Below are 15903 nucleotides of genomic sequence, written 5' to 3'. Positions count from 1 at the left end.
CTGAAAGTGCCCCGGGCTTGTTTGAGCGGCAGTGTGCACAGGCGTTCCCATATTAGCCCAACAATCCTCCTTATCTGCAGACACCGGCAGGAAGAGGAGAGGGGGGAGGGGCCCTCACACCCACTGAGAAACACATCTACAGTACCTGGTAAAAGTACTTGATATTTTGCTAGGAAAATGTTTTTATGTACATCCAGTATATAAAAGCAAAACAGAGTTTGCACGATTCCAATAAGCTCAAACGTCAATGTCTGGTTTAACCACCTTTATTCCTTAACTGCAGCTTTCTTGTAATGTAATGATCTCCAGGAACAGGTCTCCAGGTTTCTTGAAGGACATTCAAAGCTCTTCTTTGGATGTTTCTGCCTTTCGTGCTGTTCAGTGCCAGGATGATCCCACACTTCAGTAACACTGAGGTCTGCACTCTGAGGAGGTCAGTCCATGATGGAGCTCTGTGTGTGTTTCTGTGCAGGTTTGCTTTTGCTGCACTGCAGATGTGTTTGAGATCTCCAGCACTCCTGCCTGAAATGCAACACTAAACTACGACATGTGTTGGTCTCCACTCAGGACCTGTGTCCGGCCTTTGCTAGATTTGTTTTCCTGCTTCCTGACCACATGACCTTCACTCTTCGTCTTCTTTTGTCCTCCAGTTGTTTGGTTTCTTTAAATGCAGAACAAACAAGGCAAGCGGCGCCAGCCCAGTTTACCTAAAAATCAACCTCAATGAAAATGTACCAAAGTTATTTCAAACACTGTTCAGTCATGAAGCTTCCTGCCTGTTTGCACGGATCCTTTACACTTGACTTAAACCCGATTAGGTACTGTAGCGTGTCTCCATTTCACAGGAGTGTCCGCACGCTTAACAAAGACTGGATGTTGTCAAGCTGAGGCTCTGCAGTTTGTTTGATAAACCTCTTGGTGGGAAGACTGATGGAGAGCAGAGTGTGAGGCAAGCTGTCGCTGACTCTAAGATCAGTTAAGAGCAGCAGTTTGTGTGTAACTTTGAGTTAAATTGACCTAAATGTCTAGCTCTTTGGAAGCAAAAAGACATGTAGCTCAAGATATTTGCACAGAACCAAAGACCAAAGTTTAAGGACTTCAAACTCTCCGCCAACTTCCTGCTCCTGCTGTCAAATAAATGGAGAAACAGAAGAACCTGAGAGTGTGATTTGGGAGAGCAGACTCTTTTCATTGCTTTCAGACATTCTGCATTTTGTTCCCACGATGAGCACCATGGGAAAAGGTTGAGATTCAGACTGTATGTGAACAGAAACATGTTTATTCCAAACAGAGCTCCCAAAGGTTTATGAAAAACTCGCCCGCAAGAATATCACCATTTTTCTTTCTTCCTTTAGTTTTTCTCTTTTCTATGACGTATCCATCCACCATCGATATTACTGAGTCGTGGCTCGGATCGTTCAGCCTGCCCCTGGTGCTCACACCAGCATACAGACATACATTTCATTTTGAAAGCGCAAACAAAGCATGTAGCATAGAAATATGAACACAAATCATTCAGATTGTGCTTTATTAGCTTTCAGCTGCACATGATGGGCACTGGCACATATTACAGAACATATCTCTGCTGATTCTCAGTCATGTGCCCATTATGTAAATCCACACTGCTTGCTATAAAACTGCCCTCGCATAAACATGCATTACTGCAATGATGGGTTTTAATATTCATGACCTAAAAATCATTTCTTTTATCAACTTTGCATTCCTGCAGTCACACAGCAGTCATATAAAGGTCATCACGTTTAGGCGTGGTTTCATGAGAACCTTTATTACAACAGTTAGGATGATGATGATGATGATGATGATGATGGTGTCCTTACATGTTTGATTTGGCAGAGTTTTACCCTGATGCAGCCCTATGAGGACACAATTCTGTATTTTGAGGACGGGGTTAGCTGCTGTGTTGTCAGCTAATGCTAACAAACTTGGTCAGAAGGTTGTATCACACACACATCAGCCACAAACTTTCAAACTTGTCAGCATCCAAATGGATGAAAAGAAAATGGCAGTACAGTTTCCACGAAGGAGAAAAACAAAAGCCATTTCATCATCATCGTCATTCTTTCTGTTATTAAGATGAGAGACTGAAAGGATCAACTCACATTTGGAGCAGCATCAGAAAAATATTATGTTTGTCATGTTAACAGGAATCTTTGTGTTACATCAACCGACGTCTTCAAATCCAACTTGATGATTTATTGGCCTTAGAACTAGAAACTATGATATTTATAAGTGTTCTGTGTGTTGTCAACATACAGAAAGAACCATGTAAACGTTTAAAATCTCATGTCACATTTGACCTCTGACCTCTCCTTTAGGTTGAATAGATTAACCTGGAGGTCAAAGTGATAATAAGTGACAGTAAGAAATCATATTTTATAATGGTATTACTTATATTTACATTAAATAGAAATTCTAAGTATCACTTTTGACCTCTGACCTCTTCTTCAAGATCAAATAAGGTCAAACTGGTAACTGGTTAAAAAGTTACCTAACAGGTCGGGAACAATATGTTAGCATAGGGCATTACCATTCAGAGAAACTTGGTATTACATGTGGTGTTCCCCAAGGGTCAGTGTTGGGACCAAAACTTTTCAATGTATACATAAATGATATTTTTGATGTTTCTCAAGTACTTAAACTCATACTGTTCGCAGATGACACCAACATATTTTTCAGTAGCGATGATTATACTGATCTTGTAATGACTGTAAACAGGGAGCTAAAATTAATAAAAAAATGGATGGACATAAATAAATTATCATTAAATATAAATAAAACTAAAGCAATGTTTTTTGGTAATTTAAAATATAATATAGAATTACCAATTTTCATTGAAGGTGTACCAATTGATAATGTGAGTGAAAACAAATTTTTGGGAGTTATAATTGATAACAAAATTTCATGGAAACCCCACGTCAGACACATAAAAACCAAAATTTCCAGAAGCCTCGCAGTTTTGAACAAAGTGAAACAATTCCTTGATAAAGATGCACTTCGTACTCTGTACTGTACCCTGGTTCTTCCATATCTTACATATTGTGTGGAAGTGTGGGGAAATACATATAAAAATACAACTAATCCATTAGTCACAGTACAGAAACGAGCACTGCGTATTATTCACAAGGCTGGTTATCTAGATCATACTCACAAATTCTTTCTTCAGGCAAAGTTACTTAAATTCCAGGATCTGGTTAATTACAATACATCCATAATTTTGTATAAAGCTTTTACTAAACTTTTACCGGCAAATTTACAAACTAGATTTGAAATTCGAGAAAAGGTTTATAATGTGAGAGGCTTTGGAGAATTCAAATTACCCAGAACTCGAACAACCCGTAAAGGTTTTTGTGTGTCTGTATGTGGTGTGAAAATCTGGAACAGTCTGAGTTTACAATTGAAACAATGCAAAAATATTCATAGATTTAAATTTCTCTACAAACAGTTGGTCTGGTCACAGTATACTCAATGATGGGTTTTAGTGTGCTCTGTAATGTCTGTCCTCTTACCATTGCTGGTATGGATTCCAAAATAAAAAATAAAAAATAAAGTGTGCGTATGTATGTACATATATGTACTTGTGTGTGTAGATATATATGTATGTATATGTATGTGTGTCTGTTACTTGTAGTTATTACTGCCTGTTACCTGTGGTAATGCAATTTATAATTTATATATTCTGTATTCAGTTATGAAGGCTCTAATTGTTGGTTGCGAGCTGCCGCTTAGATGCTTGTATCTGCCCGGGGCTGTTGATGGGTCTGTATGCAATGATGGGCGTAGCTGCGGGAAGTTTATTGTATCACATTATAGTTCGCATGCTGATATCACATCACATTTGACCTCTGACCTCTATAAAACCTGTGGTTACTGGAGGTTTCAAGCATTCTGAGTACGCAGGACCTCCACAGTCTGAGTGCATAAACCTTTTTCCCCTCGTTGGTGGTTCGGCTAATTACAGCAGCTGCCAGACCGACTCCGTCACACAAAAGAACATTTTGATTACATTTAATTTGAAACATTCACGTGTTTGGAAAACATGTGAAAGCTGTTCCTTCATAAAGTGACGGATACGAGATATTTTAACCTATCCAACTACCCACACCTGCTCCATACGGGGTATGCCAGCAGCTCCTGCCTCTGTCTCTGACAGATCCATTTCAGATACGCAAAACTTTGTTTTTCTTCATTTCCAGCCTCACAGCTTTGATTTAGAGCTTTCTGCACTGTCTGAGTTTAATATCTGCATAAAGACAGCTGGTTATGGATGCTTTGTTGCTCTGAGTTTAACTGTATAACATAATCTGAATACTAACACATAGATTACCTCCATCTTGTGTGTTTAAGATTCATAACTGCACAGTAAACACGATGCCGATCCAAGCCATCATCCACCCCCCTCCTCAGCCCCCGGGGGCTTCTCTGATGATGTGAGCCGTCGTTACAGATAATGGATTCTGACAACAACATCCCTTTAACGCTCATGTTGAGCCAGTGATGGTGTTTGTGGACACATTTCACACCCTCTATACTGTAAACACATTTCCAGGGTCCCTGCAGAAGATGCTCTTACACCTCATTTATCGAGCTTTTGAATCATTTACTTGCCTTCAGAATGTCGTAACATAAAGTTTCCAGGAAGCTCAAGTCCTTGTGGGCAAGCTCGGATTTTACCAAGTTCTTAAATTCAGTTGTTTAGTACACGTTTCCGCAAAATAAGTACAGGTGCTAGCTCAAGATATTCACGATTGTTTGGCAGACGCAGCACAAATAATCTCTCTTTTTTTTCCTTCCAGCGCTATTAAACCCAAATCTTACTCCCTGTTGTGCTCAGTTGTCCAATCAGCTTCATGTCCCATACATGCTGGTGGAAGATAAGCATGTTATTGTGTTATTGACTGACGTTTTGCATCTCTGTGTGGTTGGTTTTTTGTGGTCATTGCTGTGGAAATTTTGGGGATGTTCTGGGATCATTTTATCTCCTTGTAGTTTTTTAAACCAACTCTGAGACCTTTAGAAAAACAAATGTGATGTAATGAAAGTTTTGTGTGTGTCGCCCCCCGACCCACCAGGCCAACACACAATAACTGAGAAACAGTCACACAAGTAATACTTTAAAGGGGTTTTATTATTTAAGGCCTCCACAATTAACATTTGTAATAAAATGTGATTTTTTTTTGTTTATTAAATGTTATGAAAGAAAATACCTTAATTTCCCAGAGCTCAAATTCTCTCCTTCCAATTATTTCTCTGACAAATGGCAAGAATAATTTGCCGTTAATTTTCTGAGCATTTAATCAAACCCAGGTTTGGGTGCTGGCTCAGTCCTCTGAAATGTAGTCTTCCAGCTGCTGAAGCGAGTGCTCATCAGTCGGTCTTCTACTCTGAACTCTGACTTGAGTTCTTTCCAATGAGTACTTCCTGTCGGTGCAGCAGCAGTGCAGCATGGGAATGGTAGCAACACGTTACCACCTGGTGCTCCTCTCAGATCCACAGCTGAACACAAACAGGCCGATTCGGTCCCTGGAGTGTTGCTTCTTTCAGCTGCTGAAGGCCTAATGAGGCGGCAGCTCATTAAGACTGATGCAGTTTTGACGACTCTCAGATAATAAAGAATAAAGAGCAACATGTAAACGCGTTGATGTAAAAAAGAGGATTTTCTTTTTTATTCTGAAATGACTGAGAGTCAGACAGTGAAGCATTTCTATCACTGCGACACAAAAGTACGATAGAAGATCAAACGACATCACTGGAACATTTGACTCTTTTCATTCAGAAACCAGCAGAATCGGTCCCACAGAGAAAAGAAACACCAGTGGCCGATGAGCTCATTGCGTTAAAGCAGACAGTGTAAGTGTCCTGTGGGCTCAACAGTTAGGCTTTGTTTTTACTTTGTTTAGTCGGTGTGTGTTTAGCTTTGGGCTCCAGCACTACAGCACGTCTCGTTCACCCATTCACAAGCACATCCATCCCAGAACTCTTTGTCTATATTTAACTGATTTCTATCTAACTTTCAATAAACTGAGACCAAACAGCTTGTAGTGTACGAAGGCAAATATACACAGAGAACCAGGAGGTGTCGTCGCCCCTGAAATTCACACAAATTATCTCCAGTATTCTTTTAGAGAGCTGTTTATGAACAGCTTAGCATAAAGACAGGAAGCAGCTGCCCTCCCTGAGCCTGCTCCTGCCAGAGCTTTTTCCTGTTAAAAGGGAGGTTTTCCTTCCTACTGTCACCGAAGTACAAAGTCTGATCGTTGGGGTTATCATTGTGGGAGATTTATCTTACAATATTGAGCGCTTTGTGGTGACTCCTGTTATGATTTGGCATCACATAAATAAAACTGAATTGAACAGACGGATGTAACGTGGCTCATTTTGGTGGAAGAAGAGCAGAAATGATAAAAATGTAAGATTGAAGCTAAAAAATAGATGAATGTGTTTAAAATCATCATCAGCTGTTTTCTTCTCCTCTTTATGTGTTTTGATTGATTCTCTGATCTGCTGAACAAATGTTTTAACGGCACATGTTTCACCTCGCCTTCTTCTTCTCTGTGTGTTATAAAAGCAGCTGTGTGTGTGTGTGTGTGTGTGTGTGTGTGTGTGTGTGTGTGTGTGTGTGTGTGCGCGCGCGCGCATGCATGCACGTGTGTTCATTACACCAGATCTGCCAACTCCAGTGTGAGAAAGCATAAATACATCTTTCCTAATGACCCTGGTTACCGTGGCAACAGCATCCCATTGAGACAAATCTGACAGTGAAGTGAGTGGAGGAGGCGACAGAGATGGAGAGGCAGTGGGGTTACTGGTGAACGAAGGGGGGAGAAAGAGCAGGAGGGAGGACGGTGGTAGAGATTACATCTAAGAGACAAACACGAGGAAGGTGGAGGACGACTTCATGGAAAAACAGAGACTGAGAACAGATTAGATACATACGTTTTACTACATGCACTAGTTTTAATTTCAGACCTTTTCTTTTGCCACAGGAATCTGGTGCTTTCAGTTTTGAAGCGTGGGAAATAAGAGCTTTTATCAGTTCCTGACTCAGAGAACGAGGCTTTCCTGTAATATGTGCACACCAATAGAGACCCACACAGAGAGAGCTGCAGATAACTGGCTGCTGCTGTTTCTGGCAGTAATGCATGAGTGCAGCCACTGTATCAGATGAAGGAGGCAGCACCTCTAAATGCATTTATCAGGACAGAGAGTCTAATAAAAATCATGAGAACTGAAGAATCTTCAATAGATTTTTCTGTTTGTTTTGTTGCTGTTTTTTAAAGCAGTTACAGTTTTATGCAAGTGTATCAAAATGATCAGTGTGTAATATTAGCACTACTACAGAGTTTGTAAATGCAAGATGTAATTTTTTGGCACTTTTCTCCGGTTGTTGCTAGAAAGCATGATGAGTTGTGGTTGTAAGCACGGGGAGATTCTGTCCTTTAAATAATTATCTGTTGGTAAGTTTAGTTTAATATATATATATATAATTAATGTAATAATTAATTACTCTTAAAATAAAAGAAATAAATCTAAGAGCCCCTCCTGCTTGAAATGAATTTCTTCTTTGGGTCGACTTCCATGTTAAACTCTCTAAGACTCATAACTGCATGACTGTAGCCAACGTATTTATGATAACATGAAGTATTTCTGATCCAAAGAACAAGCAAAAGCTTAATGTGAGTTATGCAGCTGGTTTCAGTTTGAGCATCTGCATTGTAAGTAAGCAGTTCGTCTGTGTCATACACCCACAGACGTCCATCCACAAACTACTGTTGTTTTTACCCACAAAACAAATTCATTGTCACTGTTATGCAGATCAAACTAAACTGTCCCACTAAAACCCTCTCCTGGCTGCTCGAGTAAAACCTTCCTATTCCACAACTGCAGAGTTTCTTATAAGGGGACAGCATCAATCTTGTGTGTCTACACAAACAGAACAAGTTCTAGTGTTTTGTATGTGCAGCAACTTAAGACAGGGTTACTATAGAAGCAAGCAGGCTGAGAGGTTGTTGGAGAAGAGAGGGTGGGGATGTTCCAGAAAGGGGGGAGGAAAAAAAACGTGTCTGGAGATCAATTCAAAAATAAAATTAGTCAACAGGAAGTGAAGAAATTAGTCAAACACGCATTTAAAGTGGAGTCCTGGGAGTCCACATCTCCGAGGATCTCACCTGGACGACCAACTGCTCCAAGCTGGTCAAGAAGGCTCACCAGCGCCTCTTCTTCTTGAGGACTCTGAGGAAGAACCACCTGTCCTCAGACATCCTGGTGAACTTCTATCGTTGCACCATCGAGAGCATCCTGACCAACTGTATAACAGTCTGGTACGGGAACTGCTCTGCCTCGGACCGGAAGGCGTTGCAGAGGGTCGTGAAAACTGCCCAGCGCATCGCCGGAGCACCACTTCCTGCCATAAAAGACATCTACAGGAAGCGGTGTCTGAAAAGGGCTGGGAAAATCATCAAAGACCCCAGTCACCCATCACATGGACTCTTCACCCTCCTGCCCTCTGGGAGGCGCCACAGGAGCCTCCGGACTAAGACCACCAGGTACCGGAACAGCTTCTTCCCCACAGCTGTCAGACTCCTGAACTCTGCCTCCTGACATCTGACCCACGTTAAACTCATGGACTGGACATACACAGACCCACAATGGACAACCGTACCCTCAAACACAATAATAACATGGACTGAACCACCACTCACAACCACTAGCACTTTATATACCTCTGTAGAAACTATCTACACCCTCACTTATCTTAACTGCACTACTGTATAGCTCTGTGTAAATAATCATTCTGTACATTCGATAATCTTTAACCCTACAACTGTTTACAACTTGCATAGTTCCCATTTCTGTATAGCTGTATATCTCAGATTCTGTAAAGTTATTTATTTCATATTCTGTATAGTTTTTCATATTTATATCCTGTTCATATCCTGTACATAGCTTGTACTCACTACAGCCTGTACATACTTATAGTTATAGAATATTCACAACATACTTCATACCGTGTACATTATAACATACCATAATAGACCCATTTCTGTAATATACTCACATATCTATATTATTGCTAATATATATTGTAATATATCTATATCACTAAAGCACTTCTGGATGGATGCAAACTGCATTTCGTTGCCCTGTACCTGTGCATGTGCAATGACAATAAAGTTGAATTCTATTCTATTCTATTCTACTCTAAAGTGAAGCAAAGCCAATACAGTAACAGATGTAAAGAGACATGGAACTGAGAGAGAACAAAAGAAGGCAGTGTGCATTTATGTGCATTTATGTGCATTTATGTGTATTTATGTGTATTTATGTGTATTTATGTGTATTTATGTGCATCTTCATCCAACTGTGAGTGTGGAAGGACTCGCTGTGTGGTTTCCTGACAGGCCGGGCATCGAGGAAATCAAATGAAATCAAAAAGAAATCAGAATAACAGCCGCCAGCTTCAGCACACACACCTGTACAGCTCTGCTGAGCCCTGACGGTAACACACACTTACACACCTTCTTTGATTTGCTCAGTTTGAATCTGGACGTTTGATTTTCATTCAGACTTTGAGGGGTTTTTTCTTTCTGGCAGTCGTTTAGCTTCAGACAGACAGATGGAGCCTGAAGCCACGAGAGGGCCGTTCAAATGTTCGGAGGCAGTGTTGGACAAACCAGAGGCTGCGGCTGGCAGGCATGACTAATCGACAAATCAAACACCCATTCGCATTTGGGGTACAAATGGATTCCTTCCACAAAAGAGAAAAACATCAAAGTACAAATATAAACTTGAAGCAGTTGAAATGAAACCAGGAAGTGAAATGCAGACAATAAATCAAAGCAGGATGCTGACCTAATCGCTTGGTTACAGTAAATGCTACACAGCAAGTATTTGTATGAAATGGGGATTAATTTACTGAAGACCTCATTGGATTCAATTTAAATCTCAGGAGTTGACAAAGACGACTGTAAGAACAAAGAATGTGCACGTGGAACAGGAAACATCACTAACAGACTGGATTCCAGTGTTAGTGCTTTTATAGCCCAGGTAGGAGACGGGACTTTGGTTTAAATAATCATTTAATTAAAGGCTCCAAACTCTCACGGTTGCTTCTGGAAGAGACCCTTTGACCTTGAGATTACTTGTTAGTGTTGTATCAGTGAGGTTTGGCCAGCACCAACAGACTTTAATGATTTTAATTTAAAGTTACAGTCAGTAAATTGAAATTAACCCCAAGGTCAGACTCTGCGGAGCTAAAAAAGAAACAACAAAACCAAGAGCTCCATCTCTACAAGCCACAGTTAGCATGTTAAAGGTTAAAGGTCATGACAGTATGGTAAGAAACAGACTGAACAAATGTGGCTTGTATGGAAGGGTTGCAGGAGGAAGCCTCTTCTCTCTAAAATGAAGCTGGCACCTGAGCTTCATTTTTCAAAGCTGCATCAGAAAATAGCCACAAGACGTCTGAAACAATCATTCACTGATGTGTGTGCAAACATCATTTCCCTGCACAAAGAAACAAGTGCAAACACAAAATTGCCATCAGACTCTTGAATCACCACCATGAGCCGGCTAGTAAATGAGACTCATTATGAACCAACAGCCTTCTGCATACTGCCATGCTCCCATTTCTCTACATAGGAAACACATTTACCTCCAGCTGAAGTGGAGGAAGTGGTGATGATGTTTCAGAGAGAAGCCGAGACCTCTAAGGCACGAAAAAAGGAGAAAGTTGGACGGAAGAAACTGAAACAATTTTGTCCAAAGAGGAAGCCTGAAAGGACAGCTTTTAAAAACAGGATGTAAAGGACAGTTGTCCAAGTTTGTCCCACTGAGTTATAAATGATGTTTAGAAAGAAAGAAAGAAAAAGTGACACTGAAATAACAGAGCTTCTGATTATAATTTCTCCTGACACACTCACTGTGGCTCAAGTAAAAAAAAAAACATTTGTGAACAAAATGGAAAACCAAAAACAGAACACAAGAAAGAGGAACAAGAATAATAATAATAAACAAGAATAATGTTCTCCAGCATCTGTGGCATCAAATTAGACCATCGAGGAATCTTTAAATCACCTTCCCGACGATTGATTTAAACTAAAGCAGGTCATTTTGAGCACATCTGTAAACCTAAATCCATGAGTGTGCAGCAGGGAGAACAAACAAGTGAGCTGACAGATGAACGGACAATAAAAACACAGAGGTGGTTTCATCTCTGTACAACAACTTGTGATCATTTTTCTCTGATGTAATAACGAAGACAATTTTCAGTCTGAGGTTGCTGTTGGCCAGAACGGTCGTTTCTTCATTTTAAACACATGAATAAAGCTACAGCTGGGTCCTACCTCATTTCTTTAGCAAACTGGATGTTTAGTTTTGTTCTAAGAAGAACGAAAAAAAGATTCGACCGTGATCACTCCACCAAGACCGGATCATGAACAAAAACACTTATTCGGATGGGGAAGGTGTATAACACAGGAAGGTGGGCCTGTGTGTGTGTGTGTGTGTGTGTGTGTGTGTGTGTGTGTGTGTGTGTGTGTGTGTGTGTGTGTGTGTGTGTGTGTGTGTTGGGGGTTGCAGAAGTCTTGTAACTCCCTGAGAGCTCAGATCAATCAGGCCAACACTGTTCTATAATGAATGTGAATCCCAGGTGTGTGTCTGTGTGTTTCTCCTAAGGTGACCTAGTGGAGGCAGCAATGATGTCTAACAATCATCGAGACGGCAGGAAAGCACAACCCTCAGAGGAGTTTGTGCGTGTGTGTGTGTGTGCGTGCGTGTGTGTGTGTGTGTGTGTGTGTGTGTGTGTGTGTGTGTGTGTGTGTGTGTGTGTGTGTGTGTGTGTGTGTGACAGACAGAGAGAGAAGTCAGTCAGGTCTTACTGTGACTCTGTGAACATTGCTACCACAATATAAAGTTTAATACAGCAACAGAAGCCGAGCTGCTGCTTTATGACCAAAGATTCAGACTCACTGCTGTAAAATATTTACCTCCATTAGAACTGTGTGGATGCCCTGATAAACAGGCCTGTGTGCCACAGAGAGGGAGCCTGTGTCTGCTGGCCGTGTGGTGTCAGTGTGGTGTCATCTGTGAAATTAGAGACCTGTGCATAACAAATCATCTCATCGCATTTTGAAACTGCCTGTGAGAAGCTGGAGACATTTCTGCTCCAAACCCACTGTGCAGGCTGATCACTCTGCATTCCTTCACACATAACTGTTTGTCTACAGAACACGTTTCCTCCACCTTCTGGAAACATATAGAGTCTATAGAAGCAGTATAAAAGACGTCCCCATCGACCACATTTGGACTATAAACAGCCTGTACACGGAGGTCCTACAGACGTCAGCACTCGATGTTCAGTAGATGTTGAAAAAAAGGCGTCGTCAGGCCTTAGAGAACAAACCCTTCAGAGGACCAAAATTGTACATCCAAAAATGACTTATTAAAGATGTCACTCTGACGTTACTTTGCTCGGTGGGTATTTCCAAGCCACAAATGAGCTGTAATCTCTGCAGCATGTCCTGTATCTGGACATGTCCAAAAACACCTCATGCATCCTCATCAGAGTCCACAGCTCAGCTGGTCCTTTCAGTGCAGAGGAGGAGCAGCTCTACTCTTAGCTCCTCCCGAATCACCGAGCTTCTAAGTGGAGGACGTTCATCCAGCCACTTAAATCCTTTATCTTGTTCTTCACTTTACCACACACACCTCACACACACAGAAGCAGATCTGCCAGTAAATCAACAACTTTGTTTTTTCTGCTTCTCTCTCCCTCCACTCAAGAACAAGTAACAGTACACGGTGCACACTTTTCCAGGGAGGCTGAGTAGTGTGATCTCCTTGATGTTAGAGGACATCCTTTGCCATCCAAGCCTGCTAGTCCTTCCTCCCTGCAGCTGTCAGACTGTACAATCAAAACTGCTCCCAACAAACATAGATGTTGACATCAGTGCTGTAACAACTTCTGCTGTTAGAACTTGCACATTACTTTTCTCAGTTTATATACACTAACTTACTGGAAGTCACATGTCTACTTTTTAATCCACAGATGCAATCACACAATCTGCACTTTTCTAATTATTCATTAAACTATTTAAACACCGTTCAGTATCCTGCTCTGTTTGCACTCTACAACCTGGGTTTGCCACCTATCTGTACTCTAATTGTAATAACTGTACAGTACTGTTTTGGTAACTATTGTCCATGATGTAAATATGTAAAAATTGTGTTTCTGTTCTGTTTGTATATGTGTGTTTTTGCTGCTGATACAACCAAATTTCCCCAAAGGATTATTCTATTCTATTCTATTCTATTCTATTCCACAGGAACTACCCCAGACCTTCGCACAGTGCTGTAGAGGTGAGTCTGGCAGTACAATCCCACATCCACCCACAGGGATCTGCCACAGAGGGCGGTGACTACGTCAGTGAACTCACCTGCGCTGATTAATGATGGTAACATGAAAAATATGTATGAGAGAAATCCTTCAGCATTTAATCTTGAAATCTGTGATGTTAGTTTCTCACAAAGATGAGAATCATATGGCCAGTTTATAACTAACAGCACAGATTCTTATTCAGTTTAACTGAAGGGACTGGTTCTTCCTTTAAAATGGGAGTTTTTCCTTCCCACTCTTGCCAAGTGCTTACTCACACGGGGTTGTTTGATTGTTGGGCTTTTTCCTGTATTATTGTAGGATGTACTAGTTCATGCATTTATTACTTCCAGGCTGGACGACTGTAATTCATTATTATCAGGATGTCCTAAAAACTCACTGAAAAGCCTTCAGCTGATCCAAAATGCTGCAGCAAGAGTCCTGACAGGGACTAGAAAGAGAGCAGATTTCTCCTGTTTTGGCTTCCTGTTAAATCCAGAATCCAAAATCCTGCTCCTCACATACAAGGTCTTAAATAATCAGGGCCCATCTGATCTTAATGACCTTGTAGTACCATATCACCCTGTTAGAGCACTTCGCTCTCGCTCTGCAGGCCTACTTGTTGTTCCTAGAGTATTTAAAAGTCCACTCCCTTAGTTATGCTGCAATAGACGTAGGCTGCTGGGGGATTCCCATGATGCATTGAGTTTTTCTTCTTCAGTCTCTATGTGTTAACAGACCTCTCTGCATTGAATCATATCTGTTATTAACCTCTGTCTCTCTTCCACAGCATGTCTTTATCCTGTCTTCCTTCTCTCACCCCAACCAATCACAGCAGATGGCCCCGCCCCTCCCTGAGCCTGGTTCTGCTGGAGGTTTCTTCCTGTTAAAAGGGAGTTTTTCCTTCCCACTGTCGCCAAAGTGCTGCTCATAGGGGGTCATATGATTGTTGGGTTTTTCTCTGTATCTATTATTATAGGATATACTGTACAATATAAAGCTCCTTGAGGTGACTGGTGTTGTGATTTAGTGCCATACATATAACTGAATTGATTTGAATCTCCACATTATGAATTAAGTTACTCTTTGTAAAACATTTTGTGCCTGAGTTCAGGTTCCTGTTCAGTATTTATTCTCTATCTGTGTGTGTGTGTGTGTGTGTGTGTGTGTGTGTGTGTGTGTGTGTGTGTGTGTGTGTGTGTGTGTGTGTGTGTGTGTGCCTTATTTTAACCAATTAGAATTTCAGCTGCAGTAACCACGTGTGTTCATGTATATTTCATGTTGTGTCACTGACTTCATTCATTCTGACTGAGCTCTGCTCCATGTGTAACATTTTCACACATGCTCACTTTAACTCTCTGTGTTCAAAGGAGCCAGTTATGTTCACTCTGACGTTTACCCTGTTAGCTAGCTAAGTAAAAGAAACAACTCTTTGAATAATACAGTGCAGTTCAGTAGAGCTACTCACTCCTAAACACTTGTTCATAACTTGTTGGTATTTGACTCTATACAGTTCTCAAAGTTGGAAAGTAAAAGCTAAGTTTATGTAAATATTAAATTCTTTCATCACTGAATGAGCACAACAACAAGTTAATGAAGTTTTCACCCAGAATCTAATCTTTTGCCAACGAAATCCTTTCAGTACATATTTTAAATTACATATTACGTATTTCATTGTTTTATTATGCTATGTAGTTTTAAGCACTCTGTATAAGGTAAGGATGAAGATAGGCAGTATATAAACTGGACTTTACAAAGTACAACAAACCTGCTTGACTAAAATGAGACAGATGTAGGAGCAGTGATGTAAGAAGAAAAGTCTGACTCGTTTCAGCACCATGGACAGCTCCAGTCATGACTTAGAACCACAGACAACAAACATTTACTTCAATACAGCTCGTTCCTCTGGAAAACTATTGAACTCACAATATCCTGTTCATCAGGAGTCAGGTCTAAAGAAACTTACCCATTTTATTTTATTTTGCTTTTATTCTTAGGAGAGCACTCTTCAATGTCATTTACACTGGTTATCGTATCATTGTAAACTTGTAATAAACTGGACTTTGTGCTGTTTATTATGCAATTATATAAAAACAATATGTGCTGCTATGGAGTTATGGTGAGTGAAATTCCCATTATTAGTATGTCTGTTTGTTTCATGAGTACTTCTTGCCAGTTGTTTTAGCTATCGTCAGACAACCCAAATACGCCCAAGAAAACAGCAACCAAAACTGTAATGTTAAAGTTTGAAAAGAGTCTTTGTGAATGGAAAACATCAGAGGTTTCATTTATCTTTTAAACTGTAATAAAATTCAGCTGTCTTGTGAGGTAAATCTGGAGTCATGAACTGGTTGTTTCATTCCTGAAAAATAAATAATCCTCATAACATGATCAATGAAGTGCCAACAGAATTAGGATTCATTTGAGAGAAATGCTAAAAAAGCAAATTACAAGGACAGAATCAGATTATGTTTCCACAAACGCGCTGAAAGCTGAGTCTCTCGTGACTT

The 15903-nt window shown here is 40.5% G+C and overlaps 1 protein-coding gene across 2 annotated transcripts in view; it reads right to left on the bottom strand.

Moving 5' to 3' along the window:
* LOC146611448 (PDZ domain-containing protein 4-like) overlaps positions 1-15903 on the bottom strand; it is a 44270-nt gene that overhangs the window by 27818 nt on the left and 549 nt on the right. The window lies entirely within an intron of this gene.

The sequence above is a fragment of the Diplotaxodon limnothrissa genome, linkage group LG20 (genome assembly GCF_057381915.1).
Source record: "Diplotaxodon limnothrissa isolate DT_005_m linkage group LG20, D_limnothrissa_male_GT1.1, whole genome shotgun sequence".
In the NCBI taxonomy this organism is placed as follows: domain Eukaryota; kingdom Metazoa; phylum Chordata; class Actinopteri; order Cichliformes; family Cichlidae; genus Diplotaxodon; species Diplotaxodon limnothrissa.
Note: the sequence above shows the minus strand (reverse complement) of the source record. Positions and strands in the feature narration are given on the sequence as shown.